The 17962-nt window shown below is 39.1% G+C and overlaps 1 protein-coding gene and 2 long non-coding RNA genes across 4 annotated transcripts in view; 1 reads left to right on the top strand and 2 right to left on the bottom strand.

Annotated features, from left to right (window-relative positions):
- The window catches only part of LOC145433781 (uncharacterized), a 358802-nt gene that overhangs the window by 121951 nt on the left and 218889 nt on the right, over nt 1-17962 (top strand). The window lies entirely within an intron of this gene.
- On the bottom strand, nt 3606-8410 carry LOC145447606 (uncharacterized). Its single transcript, XR_013917671.1, has 3 exons — nt 6898-8410; nt 6647-6723; nt 3606-4830 (listed from the first exon to the last, which is right to left on the bottom strand). It is a non-coding gene; the product is annotated as an uncharacterized LOC145447606 (long non-coding RNA).
- On the bottom strand, nt 15581-17931 carry LOC145450239 (uncharacterized). 2 transcript variants are annotated; one of them, XR_013918470.1, is made up of 4 exons: nt 17531-17931; nt 16652-16838; nt 15859-15984; nt 15581-15701 (listed from the first exon to the last, which is right to left on the bottom strand). It is a non-coding gene; the product is annotated as an uncharacterized LOC145450239 (long non-coding RNA). The 2 variants fall into 2 exon arrangements; XR_013918465.1 differs by lacking the exon at nt 17531-17931 and having other exon boundaries at nt 16652-17518.

Here is a 17962-nt window from a genome sequence, read left to right as displayed (position 1 = left end):
TAGTCAAGAAAGCTACTCAAGAAGAAGTAGAAGTAGCGAGGAAAAAATCTACTCAAGTACGAGTAGAAGAACTTCTTCCATAAGCCACCTAAAATTACTTGAAATAGAAGTAGAATTGACTGACTTAAAATCTACTCACGTAAGTAAGTATAGTTTTGAAAACAGTCTTAATTCGTTCGCATGGATTGTCAAAAGCTGCAAATTGAGCTATGCGGAAGGTGCAAAGAGTTTGATTTACAGAATAAGCATTCTTTCGCATCATGGGATGCAAATTATAGTATTGATATGAAAATGCGCTACTAACCCTTTATTTACAAGAAGGCCCCGTTTTAAAGAATACCATGGCATGGCGCCCTACCGCATATTGTAAGGCCTCAATTTTAGGCGAAGAGCAGTACGGAGAAGTTGTATCGGATATGGTTTCAACACTTTGCACGATTAGTATACGTTGATAACAAATATTGTAGATCGTAAAAGTTACATTTAGTATAGCTTTATTTTAAGAAAATAGAGGTATTACTAAACTTGTTTTTATGCTTCAACATGTATCTTCTGCAGTAAAAATAACAGATAGTAATAAGAGCTTGAAGTACGCCAAAATGTCTGTCATTTCCCCTCAACAATTTGGCTTCCGAAACAAACACCAAAGCACACATGCCTGATGAAATTCAGGATCTACTCCGTTCTACCTACGGCTTGAGATTCCCTATTTCTTACACTTGACAGACACCAGTCCAACACACACAGCAGAGTATATTACAGCGGACCTGTTCATACAGCGAGCGACGTATCGTACTACCACGAGGTAACTCAGAATCAAACCAATTATACCCGAGTATCAAAACATTAACTCGAACGTACACGAGAAACCAGAACACTATCAATATGAGTCATTCTCACTCATGCAGGGAGACTAGTGGTTAGCTATCAAAGTTCCAGGATATTCCAAAGTATTCCAAAAAAATATTCTAGAGTCTGTCAGCCGTCAGTAACATCGGATGCAGCAACGAAGACATAGGTGCCGCTGTGCCGGCTTGGACGACATAATGGATACTTGTCAATTGTCATAACATCATAGTTGCACTAGAACTTACTTTACTCCGTGCCATTGCTGTGTACAGCATTAAAATTCTGATGCGGCGATTCAACACTGGCACTGTACTCGTTAACATTAAGCCATACAGCTCAATTCAATTTTTACATGTGCAATTATTATTGAACTGTAACAGTAGTAAGAGCAATAATGGCGGATATAACGACGTGATCAATAGAAATTCGATTTGTACCAAATGGCCAATGGTTTGACGCTCGATATTGGTGCATTCGTTACCAGTCCATCCGGTGTCGATCAAGTTTATCTGAATATAATATTTTCCGGTTGAAACAAATCGAATATTCGAATTAAACACTGTGCCATGCACATTGCGCCATGCCCATAACGAATAAAACAATGCAGTATGCACATTGTACGTTTACAAGTCACAGTGCGCGACAATCCAGGAATACTAGAGTATCAAGCAGACATCAAGAATGAATTAACGAAACAGATGATTACAAATTGGAAATCGCGTATCAAATCAGTAATTTGTCTCCAACATAAAATACCATGTCGTTTTGGGCTACTCTTCTGCCATCCCCTATTTACGCTCGAAAATCCTTACTGGAGTGAATGACGATGATGCGCGGTAATGAATTCCAATTAGCATGCATAATTGGATACTCAATAACATTGTCCAATTTCGCGGCCCGATTAAAGAACTATCACGAATGAACGAGTATATGCTCATCCGATTCATAGCAACGATAAGATGGAATTTCTCGGCTCGTGCTCGTCATATCGACATGTGCAACGAAATCACGTTTTTATCCTCTCTCCCATTTCGCGTAATACATAGTGATCATTATTTTCGAACCGTATACAATTGGCCAACAAGGTTGTGCTGATGATGAAATTGTGGGTATGCCGAATACCCACAATATTCACTGGCATATTTCGCATACCGAGGTTCGGCACTCATGTATGAAAATTGAACATGGGACTGTTCTGCTGTTAAATCCCCTGGAACATGGTTAGTCGGAAGAGGTAGAGCCAAAGAGGAAAAGATTCTTAATTTCGCGAAGGCCTGCTATTGAATTATGTGAACTTAGAAGATATGGTTGTTGCATGTATTGTTGCATCTTATGAAATACGTCGGAGCCGGAGCTACCCCTTAAATAACTTGCTCCAGCTCCGGCTTCGGCTGAATTTTATGTAGAGCTCCGGCTCCGGCTCCAAAGCCCTGCTTATCAGGTAGGCTACTTTACGTGGGTGTGTGTGTGAGGTAAGAGTGGGTCCGTGCCTCAACAGCCATTGAACCTCACCGCACGTCACTGCAATATACAGCAGATCTGGGCGAAGTGCGGCCCGTCGGCCAAATGGGGCCCGCCGGCCAAATGGGTCCCAAGAAGCCATTCTGTGCGGCCCGCAAAAGGTTGCTTGGAATTCGTAACATAAAACCTGCTTTTTAAATGTTGACTCGTGGACTAAAACCATAGGCTGTATCAACTAAACCAGGAGTTGTCAAAGGGTGGGTCATGGCCCACTGGTGGGCCACAAGAGCATTTGAGGTGAGCCACAGAGCTATTTGGGAAATTTGAGAAATAATGTAAGTTAAGTAATATTTGTTGAGTTAATCGCTAAAAAATGAATTCATATTAGTTGATTATACGTAGGCTACATAAAGCTTTTCATCTGACTCTGATGGGACGTAGTGGTACGTATGGAGTCAACATTTCAAGTCAAAAATGGGAGGCAAAAACGGCGGCTTTTCCACTGGCTATGACTACCTATGGCTGACAGCAACTGAAATAAATTCGCGTATATAATACCTGGAACGTAATGCTGAAGTAACCAAGTATGCCGGCAGGGTCATAATGTCGTATGCCGTTGAAAGGGGTGTGCAATAAACTCGGAATGAAGTGTTATTGATTTATAGATTTACTGTACTTTGGTATGTCTTATTGTTGTTAGTTAAAAATGGCCATAATTGCAAATTATTAGCAACTTCTGGTGGAGGTACACTGCACCACCGCAACGAATAGTAATGGATTGAGGATTCAGCGGAACGCATTAATATTTCGAGTCTGTTTAAAATGTCATGCCTGGAAATCAATGTAAATAATGTAAGAGTCACATGAATTGATAGTATCACTGGATTGAATATTCCGACATCGCAACTTCAGTTGGTTCAGTACGTGACATACAATGTACATTGCACAGCATGCATAATAAAATATTTCTCCACTCCTCTGTAGTACCCCATTCACTATTGAATTGTTTTAAGCTGGCCCTGAATGATTATACTATTCCTCTCAATAGTGTAACTAAAATCCCAATCACACAGTGTATGCGGGTATTTGATAAATTGTGTTTCACCAAGCGAATGGAGCAGCGGACGATCATAAAATACTCAGAAGTTTTAGCATATGATCTACCACAGCCGTAACTGCCTTACCCAAATCCCCGATTAGGGGAGCTAGAAGGGTCGTTTGTTGGAGGATATTCATTCAACTTGAAATTTTTCGTCATACCCCGAGATGTTTATATTATGATTTGATCAGTAAATTAGGAGAAAAATGTGCATATTTTAGAGAAATAGGCATATCGCCCCGTCGATAACCACGCCTTGAGCAACAATATGACTTTAAGATTAGAGGTGTACCACAGCACATTTTCAAACCGGAAAATGGGCCACGGCCAAGAAATGGCTGGGAACCCCGGAACTAAACAGACAATTCGTTGACTTTAAAGCCTGTTCAGTGTTCAATAAAACACTGTTCATTAATATGCCACGATTACACTGCCCACGTACCTTACACGCATGCATAATCCAGATTCAAAATAAAGGCAATGTGGTTAAGAATGAGTAGCAATGATCTACTCTGCTGTTAAATTATAGTTATCTATAGTTAAATCCCCAGGAACATGGTCACTTGGTCAGTCGGAAAAGGTAGCGCCAAAGAGGAAAAGATTCTTAATTTCGTGCGCGAAGGCCTGCAGCTGAATATATGAACACAGCAGATATGCCGATATGGTTGTTGCAATGTTACATACGGTATATATTAGCATCTTATAAAATACGTCGGAGACGGAGCTCCTCCTCAAATAACTGGCTCCAGCTCCGACTGAATTTTATGTAGAGTTCCAGCTCCAGCGAAAATGCACGGCTCCGGCTCCAAAGCCCTGGTTTGATGTGAATCGTGATACCCGTGTCCTGTTGTGTGATGTGCTTGCAGGCAATGCCAGCTCAGAGTCATCACACAACTAGCAGTGACGTTGCCAGGGAGTCAGTTATTGTGGTCGAAACTCATCCCATTTAAAATTCGAAAACCCCGTCCTTTGTATATCCCAATTTCATCTCCAATATTTAGCTAATTTGTAGACTACTTGACTAATTGAATTGACGTATGGTAACCCTAATTTTAAATGACGCGAGTCGAAATTATAAAGCGAGACTTGCGACTCGGAACTAGGACTTGGTTACAATTCTGGGCACCAAGACAGTCAGTTGCAAACCTTTGTGATTTCTATATCGAATGTATGAACGTATTGCAAAAATCAATTTCAAAATCACACAAAGCTGCATCAAGCACGTCACGAATCATCTTCAGAAGTAGAGTCTGCAAACACGAGTCATTTCAAGATGCAATCTGCGTATCTAATGCGACCGTCCAGACTACGATCACATCCGTGTTTTGTAGCAGTCTCAATTTGTAGGTGGTTAAGTTACGTTGCTGGTTGATGTGAATCACGGCTCCCATCAGACGACACAGAACCAATTTGGTGTGGTCCTGCATGATAGAAAAATATATTAAAACAATCGCACAGGTGCCCAAAGTACTCATGTAGAAGTGGCCTCGTAAATTACTAATCAATTACAAGTAGAAGTAACGCCACAAAATTATACTCAGTTACAAGCCGAAATATATAGATTGTACCAGATTGAACTGACTAGCTGTATTGGACTCGGGCTTGACTCGGTGATGAATTGAAAATGACTCTCGACTGACTTGAGTCAAAACTATAAAGTGAGATTGACTTGTGACTCGGAACCTTGTGATTTAGTTACAACCCTGATTCCTGATTGGAAAGAAATACTAAAAATCAAGTTCCGTTTGTATCAAACATTTTCAAAAGCACGAGAATGGCAAATGTCTTTACTTCAAGCTTGGATTTTTTCACACGATACATTTCTCATGTAGTAGTTTCAGGAAAACCACAAATTCAATTGGAAAATAAGATTATATCTACATTTTACTTCAATTAGATTAGAACTACATTCACTGTTTTTGCAAGAAGTAGGAAATTTAATTTAATTATGAATTTGAAAAAATATGACAAAAAATCTACTTGACCTCATATGAAGTCAGGGTTTATTTTCATAAGCACCAGATTTGGAAATGTCTGTACGCCGAGCTTGGCTCCTTTGGCACTATGCAGTTCTCCCGCAGCATTTTCAGCAATAGATTAGATAACAACTAATAAAAGAGCATAGGAAGTTTTGACGAGTTTACTGGGATCAGCGAGATTACTGGGTAGGGTTAGGCTTCCATATTTTGAGATCCGAAAGAGAACTATTTGCAAAAATTCTGAAATCGATATTAACGGAAAAGAAAACGGGCAATTTCCAAAGCAGTTATAGTATTGTGTTGACTAAAGAAAGGGTACTTTTTCCAGTATTGACTCGGGAAATGCCCATCGAGACGTATTTTTCGATAATTGACTTGCATTTGGTGTGTCCGAGTACACTTTTCTGATCACATCATAAAACTTTTTATAGGAAGAGGACGAATTCCCAAAAAAGAGGACATTTTGGCATACTCCGAGGACACCTTCAATTTATTGAAAAAAAAAACGGATAAGTCATCTTAAAACAGGACATGATTATGGTAACCCTATTACTGGCACTTCGCTCTAATTAGGCATCTTTACAGTGTTCTTGATCAAATAAACACTGTTTTCGGCATGTGTAAAATTAAATACGAAAAACTAAGTTACTAAACTACTACTTTACACCACTTTATCGAGATGAAAATTGACGTCTTTCATCATATTCACTGTGTCACAATGTAACCTAGCACATCATTACAAGGACAACACTTAGTTGTATAGTAGACACTCATTTTTAAAGTCCTAATTCTACAGAGGTTTGGAAAGTAGGATGTAGCAAATTCACAGCACTTAAACGAGTGAAATTGTGATAATAGCTGCATGATATGGGCTTACATGGTTAGTGAGTCGTTTTTGACGATTTTAGCGATTTGTAGTGGCATTAGTCATTTCGAGTTAATCACCAATACATAGATTTCTTGTAAATGGCTAATGACAGCGTGCAATGGAAAAGGAATGTAATGCATTACATTACATGTACTTATGCAGCAAATCTGACTACTTCGACCACCTACTTCCACCTAAAGTAATTTTGACCTCTCTTTGAAATGGCTACTTCTACATGTAATCGAGTAGAAATTTACTTGTAGTCGAGAAGTCACACAGAGTACTTTATTCACCTCTGTATTTATCAAATTAGATTTTAAGCTCCTTTTATCAGCAGGCTACTGCGTATAATTATATCCTGACACTGACACGATACTAAATTAGCCTTACCGAATTTGCTTTATCCGTATAATCCGCCCGTTTGTTTTTCCAAATCACCGGTGCCGCATCTGCGTTCTCTTCCTCACCTGTTGAAATGAATGGAGTTTTAAAACACAGAAATGCAACACATAGCCAGTGTTAACAAATTTGCTGGTAATGTCACATACTGTCAAGAGTCGCATTTATAAAATGTCTGATTTATAGAAGTAGCATACATTTCAAAGAGCAAATCGATCCATAGTGACTAAATGCCAACATACCCATATTGATTGTAGACTTCTGTTTTGGTTAGGTATCGATTGATTTCTTGAGCTGAGCCTGTCATATGGAAGTCTGGCGATTGGTTACTGCAAATGATGGTCGCCTCTGGTTTGTCACCAACAGGTTTCTGTGTCTGCAACAGCAAAAGTAAACATGATTAAATTGATACTGCTGTTCGATAATAGCACTGCCTTTGTGATGAGATTTTGATAAAATTTATCTGCTTTGCAAACTTTATGATAGGTTGTTAGGTTTGTTGAAATTCAAAGCGGTACGTCGAGGGTTGTAATGACTCGAGTCATGACTCAACTCTGAGTTTTGATGACTCGAGTCATGGCTCGGACCAAGTCACATGACTCACGTCTCACACGGCAAAGAGCGTCATCTCATTGTAATTTCGAAGAATAGTGAAGTAACCACCCGGTTGCTATTTCGCCTATTAGTACTGCTACTTCAAACCAGACGGACCAGAAACTGTTGAAAGTAAGGAAAATTAGTATATTTTCAATTTGAACTATTCGATATCACCAAACAGAGTTATAAAAAGTGGTTTTCACCTGACTTTAACTCGAAACCGAGCAGTCAACTCAATGACTTAGACTCGGACTGGAGCCATAATACCATGACTCGCACTTGGCCCTCTGTTCGTTGTTCTCTCGATGGTGAATAAAGAATGACTCGACTTGACTCGAGTAGAAAAAAAGTATAAAAGTGAGATTGACTTGTGACTTGGTTACAGCCCTGCACACGCCATACGTTTCCATATCCATAAATCTTTAAAAATATCGCTCAGTACGCGTGATTATCAGACATCATCACCTTCACCAAATGTAATATAGTAAGTACGACGAAAAAATAATTTCCCTACTTCGTTTTTACCATTGGAGCCAGAACCCTTGGTAGCCGTATCTCAGTATGGAAACACATGTTGGCTACGAATATTCACAAAACCGATATATTTGTCGAATTGTGATCAACTCGCACGATAGCTATGATGATGATTTGAGTTCTTAAATCTGAATCAAGTATTCATTCTAACGATTCGAGCCAAGTAGTGAGAGACAATTTTTTTAGTACTGAAATTACACGATTCTAGCAAAAGCTAGGGTTATACTTTTGATACTATTTCTACTATGGGAGGATATAAATCTTTATTGGTCGTATCGAATAATACCGAACATGTCATGACATTTCTTTGAAATCATGATCAAGCCACAGCATTGTCACAAAGTGCAATGAAACAAGTATGGTCAAAAATTTCCCAGATATCTTCAATGTGATGTGAAAGTAGCGATATATTCTTTGCGTTCACATAAATGTACATTGTACACATTTGAACTTTTCATATCATTGATGATCATGGTTATTATGACCTCATTATCTTCACACTCGATTTCCTTATTTTTCGGCTGGCTAAGGGCCTGTACTCGAAGCCTGATACTCGATTCACAGGCAAATCACTCAGGACCTCGATTCCAGCCCTAACCATAACCTTGTTGTATAATTATAAAAAACTCACTGTTGGAACGTGGCTCCAGTCGACGTGTTGTGATAATACGGTGCTGATAACTAGGGCAGGGCACAATGATTCGAGTACTCGAATCTGAATCGAGTATTAATTTTAATGATTCCAGTCGAGTAGTAAAAGACCCTTTTTTCCAGTACTCAAATTATACGCTCCTCGCCACTGAAAGTTAATTTACGAACGAAAATCAGAGTTTCGATACTAATTTTCACTGTTGAAGCCTTGAAACTTGATTGGGGGTATCGTAGCATACAAAACATATAGTACAAACCTACATTTCCGAATTCGTGATAATCCCACAACATTGTAACCCAGTGTAATGAAATCAATATGGTCCTAAAAATACCAAATTATCTTTTATGAGATGGATATCGGGCATTATATTCTTTGTGGTTGGATAAACGGTACATATTTGAACTTTGACGCATAACATTCTGGTATGACGTCATAATTGTTGGTACTCGATTACTCTACTCGACTCAACTCGAAGCATATCACGTGATTCCGAATCGAATCACTCAGGTACACTGTAAATTCGAGACAACACAACCGCCGTATTTTCCGTTGGTGGCAACGGCCAATGGTGTAAACAACGCCGCGATCGAGAGAAATTTGATGTCTTCCCTTTTTTCGCGTTCACTTTTTCTCAATACTGACAACGTCATCACCTGTCGCACACAAACATGTGGTTCTTTTGCGATACGACGTCATGACAGGTGGAGCGGCTGTGCGGTGTGCGTCGATTTGAGGACTTTCTTAGCCATTACCGGTATCGCATCTCACCATATCGATAAATTGGAAGGTAAAAGCTAAAGTATTCGCCTTCCTTAGTATGTTAGCTACAATATTAGTGCAATCAGGGCTTAGTTAGGCCGGTGTAGTGACATTTTGAAAGTTTGAGGAAATTTACAACATGGTCCTGGTCAGGCATTGCACCATTTGCTTGCTTAATTATGAAGCACTGAAGGCTCGAAGGAGATGTGGTATAGGTGGTTGATGTCGTTTTAAGGGCCTGGCCAACTTATAGACATTGAATGGTTTTTACATGACCATCACCTATTCGTGTTCCCCGTGAACATGCCGTGTACACGAAGTGTTAATTGGCAAACAACATATCCTATGGAGAATCTATTTCTGCAAAGTCTGTGTAGTCTACATGATAATTCAGTCGACAGTGATGATTTTATTCCTATGCTCTGATAACTCTCTCTGCTAGAAGAGTTTATATCCACTTGTAAATTCTATGTTATTCGTGGTTTGATCCATTGTAAACATTGATACGAGCTCACTTGATCACCACGAATCAGTGTTCCCTATGAACATGTTTTGTGCAAATTGTTGCGCAAAATATTAATTATTTAATCCTCATAATTGTTGCTTCGCCTTAACCTGTGTACATCATGATGTATAGTTGGCAGTGATGATGTATTCATGTACTTTCTTGGATTCAATGAATCGAACAATGTAGTTGATTCGATTTATTCATGTGCTTTGATAACTCTCCTCCTGATTGGCCGTGTGAAACCTTTCCACACTGCTTTATTATTCAGTGCATCTTGGGTGGGGTTGAAAGGTTTTACCAAATGTAATCATGAATATTAATTTGACAGATATATGCTATTAATGCAGAAATAATGCTTCGTCGATAATAAGTTCATCAAATAATGTCCCGTCTACAATCCTGTTGGCTGTGCTAATTTTTTGATAGCCCGAATAAGCTTTAAAAACGGTTGCCGGAGAACCCGTCCCTACAAACTCGGCCCTCGGACAACCCGAACTTGCTGAAGTGCCACAAGAATCGCCACCTGTACGGACAATCGGACATCGACGTTCTAAGATAATGCAAAAAGACAATCCTCTGTTGGGAATACTTGATCGGTTTCCTTCCTAGACTGATATCAAACTGGTGAGTGTGGGTATTACATCATGGAACCATTTTATAATCACTTTATAGTTCATCGTACTCGTGTGGTAGACGGTAAGGCAAGTCAGACTTGGACAAAAAGAAAATGTTCAGCTTTTTCAAATTAGATTACAAGTCTAGCTGCACATTTTTCCGGAATTATACAAATTAGAAATACGGTTGTACTACATTTTCCCAAATTATATTCCAATTGTGGCTAAAGGTATTTTTTAAATTAAATTATAAATAGATTTACTGAATTTTTTAAAACCGGATATTCAATCAATTCGAGTTCATATCAGATCAGAGTTCAATCTCATAAGGATGGGAATAGAAAATGTTTGTTCAGCAAGATTGCCTTGGTCCGTACTATACAGTTCTTCTGTAGCTTTTTCCGGAAAACCATGAATAAGATTGAAACTAGAACAATTGCAAACTCATTCATGGATTTTAGTCTTTTATGCAGGGTTGTAACCAAGTCACAAGGCTCCGAGTCACAAGTCAATCTCACTTTTGTAGATTGACTTGAGTCAAGTCGAGTCATTTTCAATTCACCATCGAGTCAAGTCGAAGTCAGCGAGCAGATGATAGAGTCCGAGCCATGGTAATATGACTCGAGTCCTAGTCCAAGTCATTGTATTGACTGCTCAGTTTGCAGTTAAAGTCTTGTTAATCCACTTTTTATAGTTCTGCTTGGCGATATCGAATGGTTCGCATTTATGATAAACTGATTTTCCTCACTTTTAGCAGTTTCTGGTCACATTTATAATACTGATACCAATAGACGTAATCCCAATAGTGTGGTTACTTATTATTCCTCGAAAGTACAATGAAGTGTAGGCCTGAGTCTCAAGCCATTTGACTTGGTTCGAGTTGTGCGCAATGACCCGACTCCAAGTGGAGTCAATATACAAATTGACTCGAGTCGAGTCATTTCCGTATTTTGAGAAAATGACTCGGGTCAAGTCGCGTCATCAGAAAATCGTGACTCGAGTCATTACAACCCTGCTTTTATGTGAGCACAAAATATCCCTAACATTCTCAGCGTCACATTTTTCTAGGCCTCAACATTTGTTGCGTAAAAGATTGTGGCAGCCTTAGATACGGCCTACCTTATCTGCTTGCATATTTGATAGTAATATGGGAAACTACAACATTAACTTCACGACTACTCGCGATTTCGGTCTGTCGAGTAAGACGTCATGACGACATGGTTAGTCCATGACTCACTGTAAATATACCATGGAAAGTTCAACGTGGGTATTTGGTGTCAAGATAGTTCATTATAACTATGCACTAAAATGCAGCCGTGGGCTACATAGGAAATCGAAACGAGGTCGTGAATAACAAAAAAGGATGTCCGGTCCTGGCCTAATGTTATCCGCCATTTCTATGAGTGTTTTGTGATGATTTTACTGTTCACCTCAGATAAGAGAACAGTTCAAGAACATAATCGCGCCAACAACCATTGAAGACATGAAAAACCGTTATCAAAATATGATAGTTATTGGATGTAATATTCCAGGTAAATTTGGATGTGCATGTTGAGTGTGCTTTGGCATTAGTAATAAGTATTTTATCATTCCATTTCATCAGTCCACTGAAAGGTGACAAGGATGAACTCTCCAAACTGCTGTAACTACAAATCGGAACTCGCAGACGCCAGAATTAACTGCCGACAAAAATCGGTTTGACTGCTTTGCCAGTCCAACAGGTACATAACAAATACATAATTGCTTCTTCCATTAATATGTAATTGGAATATGTTTAGGTAGGAAAGGCTAACCTGTAAATAGATGTATTTCATGGATATCCTAACATGACTTTGAATTTTTTCGAAGCGATTACTAAAATTCGTTTGTAAGCACATGCTTCACCAGTATGTCTTGTGTTTCAGGCTCACGACATAGAGACCAAGAGTCGGAAGCATTATCCCCACATCTAGTTGTCGCAAGACATCAGGATGGGTCAATTCAAGGCTGGATCATAGCTGTTGGGAAATCCGTCCCGCGAGGTAACGGCGGTGCAATGGTGTTCGATATTCTATTCGATATGACGGCATGTTATTATGCCTGGGATGTGTCATACCCGAAGGAATTTCAATTCATGGCATTTATTCAGAGGGTTGTTGTCGGCGATAAAAACACCCAATATATCTCTAAAAAATTTAATAATTTTTTTGGGAATTTTGAACATGTATTGTAAGGGCATAATAGGCCTCTTTCTTTGACTTGTGGTTATTATTGTGCAAGTTGTTAAACAGTACCTCATCCTTTGCTTGTATCTCGGCTCACGGTCTTGTTTATTTTGCAGTATTTCGTTAGTATACACATCCCATTAGCTTCGTCGACACTGGACATAGCATGCGACTTGATAGTGCATGACACATATGGGTTTAATTTATTGTCAGTGAAAAATTGAATAATTTCTTCAACAACAATTTTGAGCACATACTGCAAGGTCCTGATAGGCCCACTAATTTGACTTGGTTATTGCTGTGCAAGTTGTCGAACAGTAGTTCATACTCTACTTTTATCTTGGGACACTGTCTTGCTTTCTTTTGCAATATTTCGTTTATATATTTCAGTCCAGTAGATCCGTGGGCATGAGCGTGTGACTGGATAGCTTGGTACTCTTCAGCATTCTTGTTGAATCCACTTTTTTAACTCTGGTTGGTGACATCGAATGATTCGCATTCATGTTATACCAATTTTCCTCACTTTAGCAGTTTCTGGTCACATTTTCAAGTACCAGTACCAATAGACGAAATATCAATAGTGTGGTCACTTTACTATTCTTCGAAATTACAATGAAATGTTGGTCTTGGCCGCCTGAGTCTCGAGTCATATGGCTTGGTACGAGTCATGCGCAATGACTCGAGTCCAAGTCGAGTCGATATACATAGATTGATTTGAGTCGAGTCATTTCCGTGTTTTGAGAAAATGACTCGAGTCATCAGAAAATCCTGAATCGAGTCATTAGAACCCTGGCGATTCGGGTGCGTTGAGTAAGATGACATGAATAGAGAAATTAGTCCATAGCCCACTGAAAATAGACCATGGACATTTTAACAGGGGTATTTGGCGCCTAGTTAGTTCCTTGCAACTATGCACTGGAATGCAGCCGTAGGCTACATAGATAATCAAAATGCTGACGTGAATAGCATTGACGTGAATAGCAAAAAGGCCCACTTATGTTATCAGCCACCTCTATCTGTGTTTCGTGTCGGTATTACTTTTTGTCTCAGGTCAGAGAAGATTTCAAGAGCATAATTGCGCCAACAATCATTGACGACATGAGAAGCAATAATCAACAAATATTGAATATATTGGATAAGATTTTTCAGGTAAATTGGAACCTAAAATTCATCTTGATTCAGCATTAGTAGTAACCGTTATATCATTCAATTTCATCAGTCCAGTGGAGGTGACAGGGATGAGCTGACCAAACTGCTGGAATTACAGTCGTAACTTTCGGATGCCTAAATTAACTGCAGACAAAAGAGGGGGTTAACTGCGCTGGTGGTTCAACAGGTGCATAATGAATACCGAATTGCTACTTCAATTAATATATGATGAGAAAACATTACTGTATAGCAGTGGTTCTCAACCTTTTTTAGACACGCCCCCCTATTTGATAGTGACAAATTTCGCGCCCCCCCCCCTTATCGTCATATCACAAAATCCAACTGGGATGCTAGCAACCCCAACAGATTGTTTGGTGGTATGGACGATTATGAAGGTTGATGAGAGAATAAATATATATGATATTGGGCCTATATGTAGAGAAACACGCGTGCATTGTAGGTCAATCGTGCGCAGCGCGAAAAATTTTTTCAGGTGACCGCTTCTTCGCGCCCCCCAGGTTGAGAACCCCTGCTGTATAGGATGGGAAAGCATAACGGAATAGAAAGAAACCTATTAATGGGTCTATTTCATGGATGTCCTTAGCTGATGATTTCAGATTTTTTTCAAAGCGATTTCCAAAATTCGCATGTAGGTGTACACTTGAACATGTGTCTGTGTTTCAGGCCCTCGACATAGAGACCAAGAGTCAGAAGCATGATACTTCACATTTAGTCGTCGCAAGACATCAGGATGGTTCGATCCAAGGCTGGATTCTAGCTGTGGGGGAATTGATTCCTTGCGGTGATAAAGACGCAACGGTTTTGGATGTTTTAATTGATATGATGGCATGTTATTATGCCTGGGATGTGTCATGCCCCAAGGAATTTCAAATCCTGGCATTTGTTAAGAGGCTTGTTGTTGGCGACAAAAACACCCAATTTATCTCCGAAAAATTGAGTAATTTCTTTAGGAAATTTGAACACATGTGAACACATGCAGTAAGGGCATAATAAGCCCCTTTCTTTGGTTGGTTAGTACTGTCCAAGATATTTACAGTAGCTCATACTGAACTTTTATCTTGTCACACTGTCTTGTTTTATTTTGCAGTATTTCGCTAATGTAATACATCATTCCAGTAGATCAGTGGAGATATAAGCATGTCCCGTGATATCCTTTGACACTTCAGCATTTGGGTTGAATTCTGCCCTATGCTGGGTAATCGTTACATTAAGGGGTAGATAAGGGTCAGTGTGATTATATGTAATGGTTAATTTAAGGGTTGGGTTAAGTTCGGGGGTTATTAAGTCATATGCGGCAGTTCTTTATGCTTAGTTACCGCATGCTCTAAAATGGCTTCAATCTAATTATTTCATGCTGTGCCACAATTCTTTATTTGTACTAGCAACAGTACTGTTTCATTGTGCATAACTTGCATTTAGCATTGCTTAATGCTTATTACTGTCGTTGATTTTGTGCATAACTTGCATTTAGCATTACTTAATGCTTATTACTGTCGTTGATTTTTAATATGATGGTTTCATTGCAAACTATGGAATGATTTTTATGCTGCGTTACAAGCGGCGGGGTGTGTGCCTAGTATGCCAGAACATTTAGTAATTCATTTTAATCACTGCGGGGAGAGGTCGTGCACGCCAGATTGTTTAGTAATCAATTTGAACAGCTACAGAGGGTGATTTAGGCCTGATTATTGGGGTTCATGCACGGTGTAGAAAACTCCTATATGAGACCACACATCTTTTGACACCGGGTATATGGCACAACACAGTATTTGACAACGCCAAACCAAAACGCGAAACATCTTTTCAGGTGTTTAGTTTTTTTACACAAAACGCGTTCTTTTTGGTGTCGTCACCAACGGTAAAAAATTTACAGTGTACTCGATTTTGCCCAGCCCGAGTGATAACCAACCAGGTGGTCGGTAGTTGTTCAGGAATGCTGCCTTTTAAAAAGTGACCAGACTCAAATTGCTTCGAGGAAGGTCGTTGTGATGGGTCAATAGACAACATGCTGTTGAGAAAATGACGGAAGGTTAGCGTTGGGAAAATGTCACTACTTTTGAGTCACAACACATTTTGACTCGAGATAACTTGAGTCACACGATTTTTGGAGGTAAGTCCAGTCACTCATCATTTGAAGGTGACTCCAAGTCACAGATAGAACATACCTTTTGATAAGATCGCAAGCTGCAGGCGACATATTTTGCAGGATATCGTATTCGTTCTTCTCAATATTCGAGGTTTCTTGCAACGTCTGGCCTTCAAACGGTAGCTTACCAACTGACAATGCATACCTACGATGAAGAAAAACATACATCTAGTTACCAAGAGGGATGCTTGTTGCAGATTTGGACAACTAGCTAATTCTAGTTGTCTAACTAAACTAATCAGAACAAAATGTCGGTCAACTAATTTTAAACTGATTAATGAAATGTTTCTATGCTCGCATTTTAATTCTGGCGTAATAATTGGTTTTCTGTAAATGCTATAGTAGAACTGTATCTACGGAACAAGCCAAGCTTGGTTTAGAGACATTTTCTATTCTCATTATTAGAATAATCTCTGATTTGATTCATTGTCCAAGTCATTGCGAATCAAGCGATTCTAATCTAATTAGGAAAAAAAACTTTGTAGCTAAGTTATCATTCTAATTCGACTCTTATTCAGACAAGCTGAAGATTGAAATGAGATTCACAGTTTTGATAATTTCCTCGAGGTAAGAGGTAAGCAGTAAACCTTCATTAGACATATCCCATACGTCATGAACGACCCACAGCATTGTAACAAAGTGTAATGGAATATTTATGGTCGAAAACCAACACTTGATCTTTAAAGTGATGTGGCATTATATTGTTTTTGGCCTCGTGAAAGGTACATAGTTGAACTTTCAAAATCATTCATGCCACGGCGTTTTAATAATGATACTCGAATATTTGAAGCCTAATGTTGAGTCATACTTACATAGCACAACCCAGCGTCAAGCTCTCCACTTCAAAAATGTGCCCCTTCTTGCTGAGAACATCCGGGATAATATAATTGGGTATGCCACAAAACGTATTCTTTGCTTGATTGCCGCAGTGGACCTTGGTAGCTTGGTCAAGATCTCCGATATTTATTTTGTGTTGTTGTTTAAGAACGGGTTAACCAGCTGTCAATGCAAATTTATGTTTAATATATATACAGAAGACTTGTACAAACTACCAATTTATTTAGTTGATGGTCAATCTACTACTGCTTTTTTGTACAAGTTCTAGTCCAGTTAAAAAGTGAGTACTTCCAGTTCCAGTTCTAGTTGTGCATGTAAAAATATTTTAGTTGCCGAACCACTAGCGAGCACGTGTCGTGAACCTATACCGGTTTTTTGTTGTGTGATGTTCTTGCAGCCATTGCTAGCTCAAAGTCATCACTACTAACAGTGTCGTAACCAGGGGGTGGGTATAGGGGTCGAAACCCCTCTCATTTCAAAGTAGAATTCCGTATCCAGTATTTCTAAGCTCATTTACAATAAAGCAATCTGTATACAATAGCGATTATTAGTTCTTTATGTTCAAGTCTGTCCCAAGAATTGAAAGATCATTAGTTCAAGTGCTAGCTGTTAAGTTTCGGAAAATAAGCAGTCCCAGTTCCAGTTGCGAGTTTACAGAAACGAGTGATTCTAGCTCTATTTTTTGTTCTAGATACGAATTTTAAAAAATCAGTACTTTTAGTCCCAGTAGCGGGTTTAGAAAAGTGGGTTATTCTAGTTGTAGTTGCGAGTTTGCAAAATTGAGTAGTTCTAGTACGCATATTGAAAAGTATCCAGCAGTTTGCACTAGTCTGATGCCATGCAACCAAAGTTACCTTGATATCCGTGTGAATGATGTTACAATCCTGGCGATGAAAAACTTCAGCGGGATCTTTTGCAAGTAATAACGAATCTCTGGTCCCATGGTGGCACGCCTTCTTTTGTAAACTTCCATCAGCTACTGTCAAAAAAGATCAAAGATAATTGGATTGATGGATTGACAATATTATTTGTTGGGAACTTCTAAATCAGTGGTTCATAACCTGTTTGAGCTAGCAGGCTGGTCCAATTCGACAACAATTTTTGAATACCAATGAACCTTCCAAATAAGAGATTTCATTTCATGCTGCCTTTTGAAATAAGAGTTTTTGAACATCTGGCTGGGAAAAATTGAATATCTGATTGGGAGTCGAGTATGCGACTTCGAGATGAGTATTCAATTATGGCTCGTTTTTATGTCACGACAGTATTGATGATGTGGAAGGTTA

Source organism: Botryllus schlosseri, chromosome 1 (genome assembly GCF_051294905.1).
Source record: "Botryllus schlosseri isolate E-star chromosome 1, Bs_hap1, whole genome shotgun sequence".
NCBI lineage: Eukaryota > Metazoa > Chordata > Ascidiacea > Stolidobranchia > Styelidae > Botryllus > Botryllus schlosseri.
This window is presented reverse-complemented; position numbering and strand designations above follow the sequence as displayed.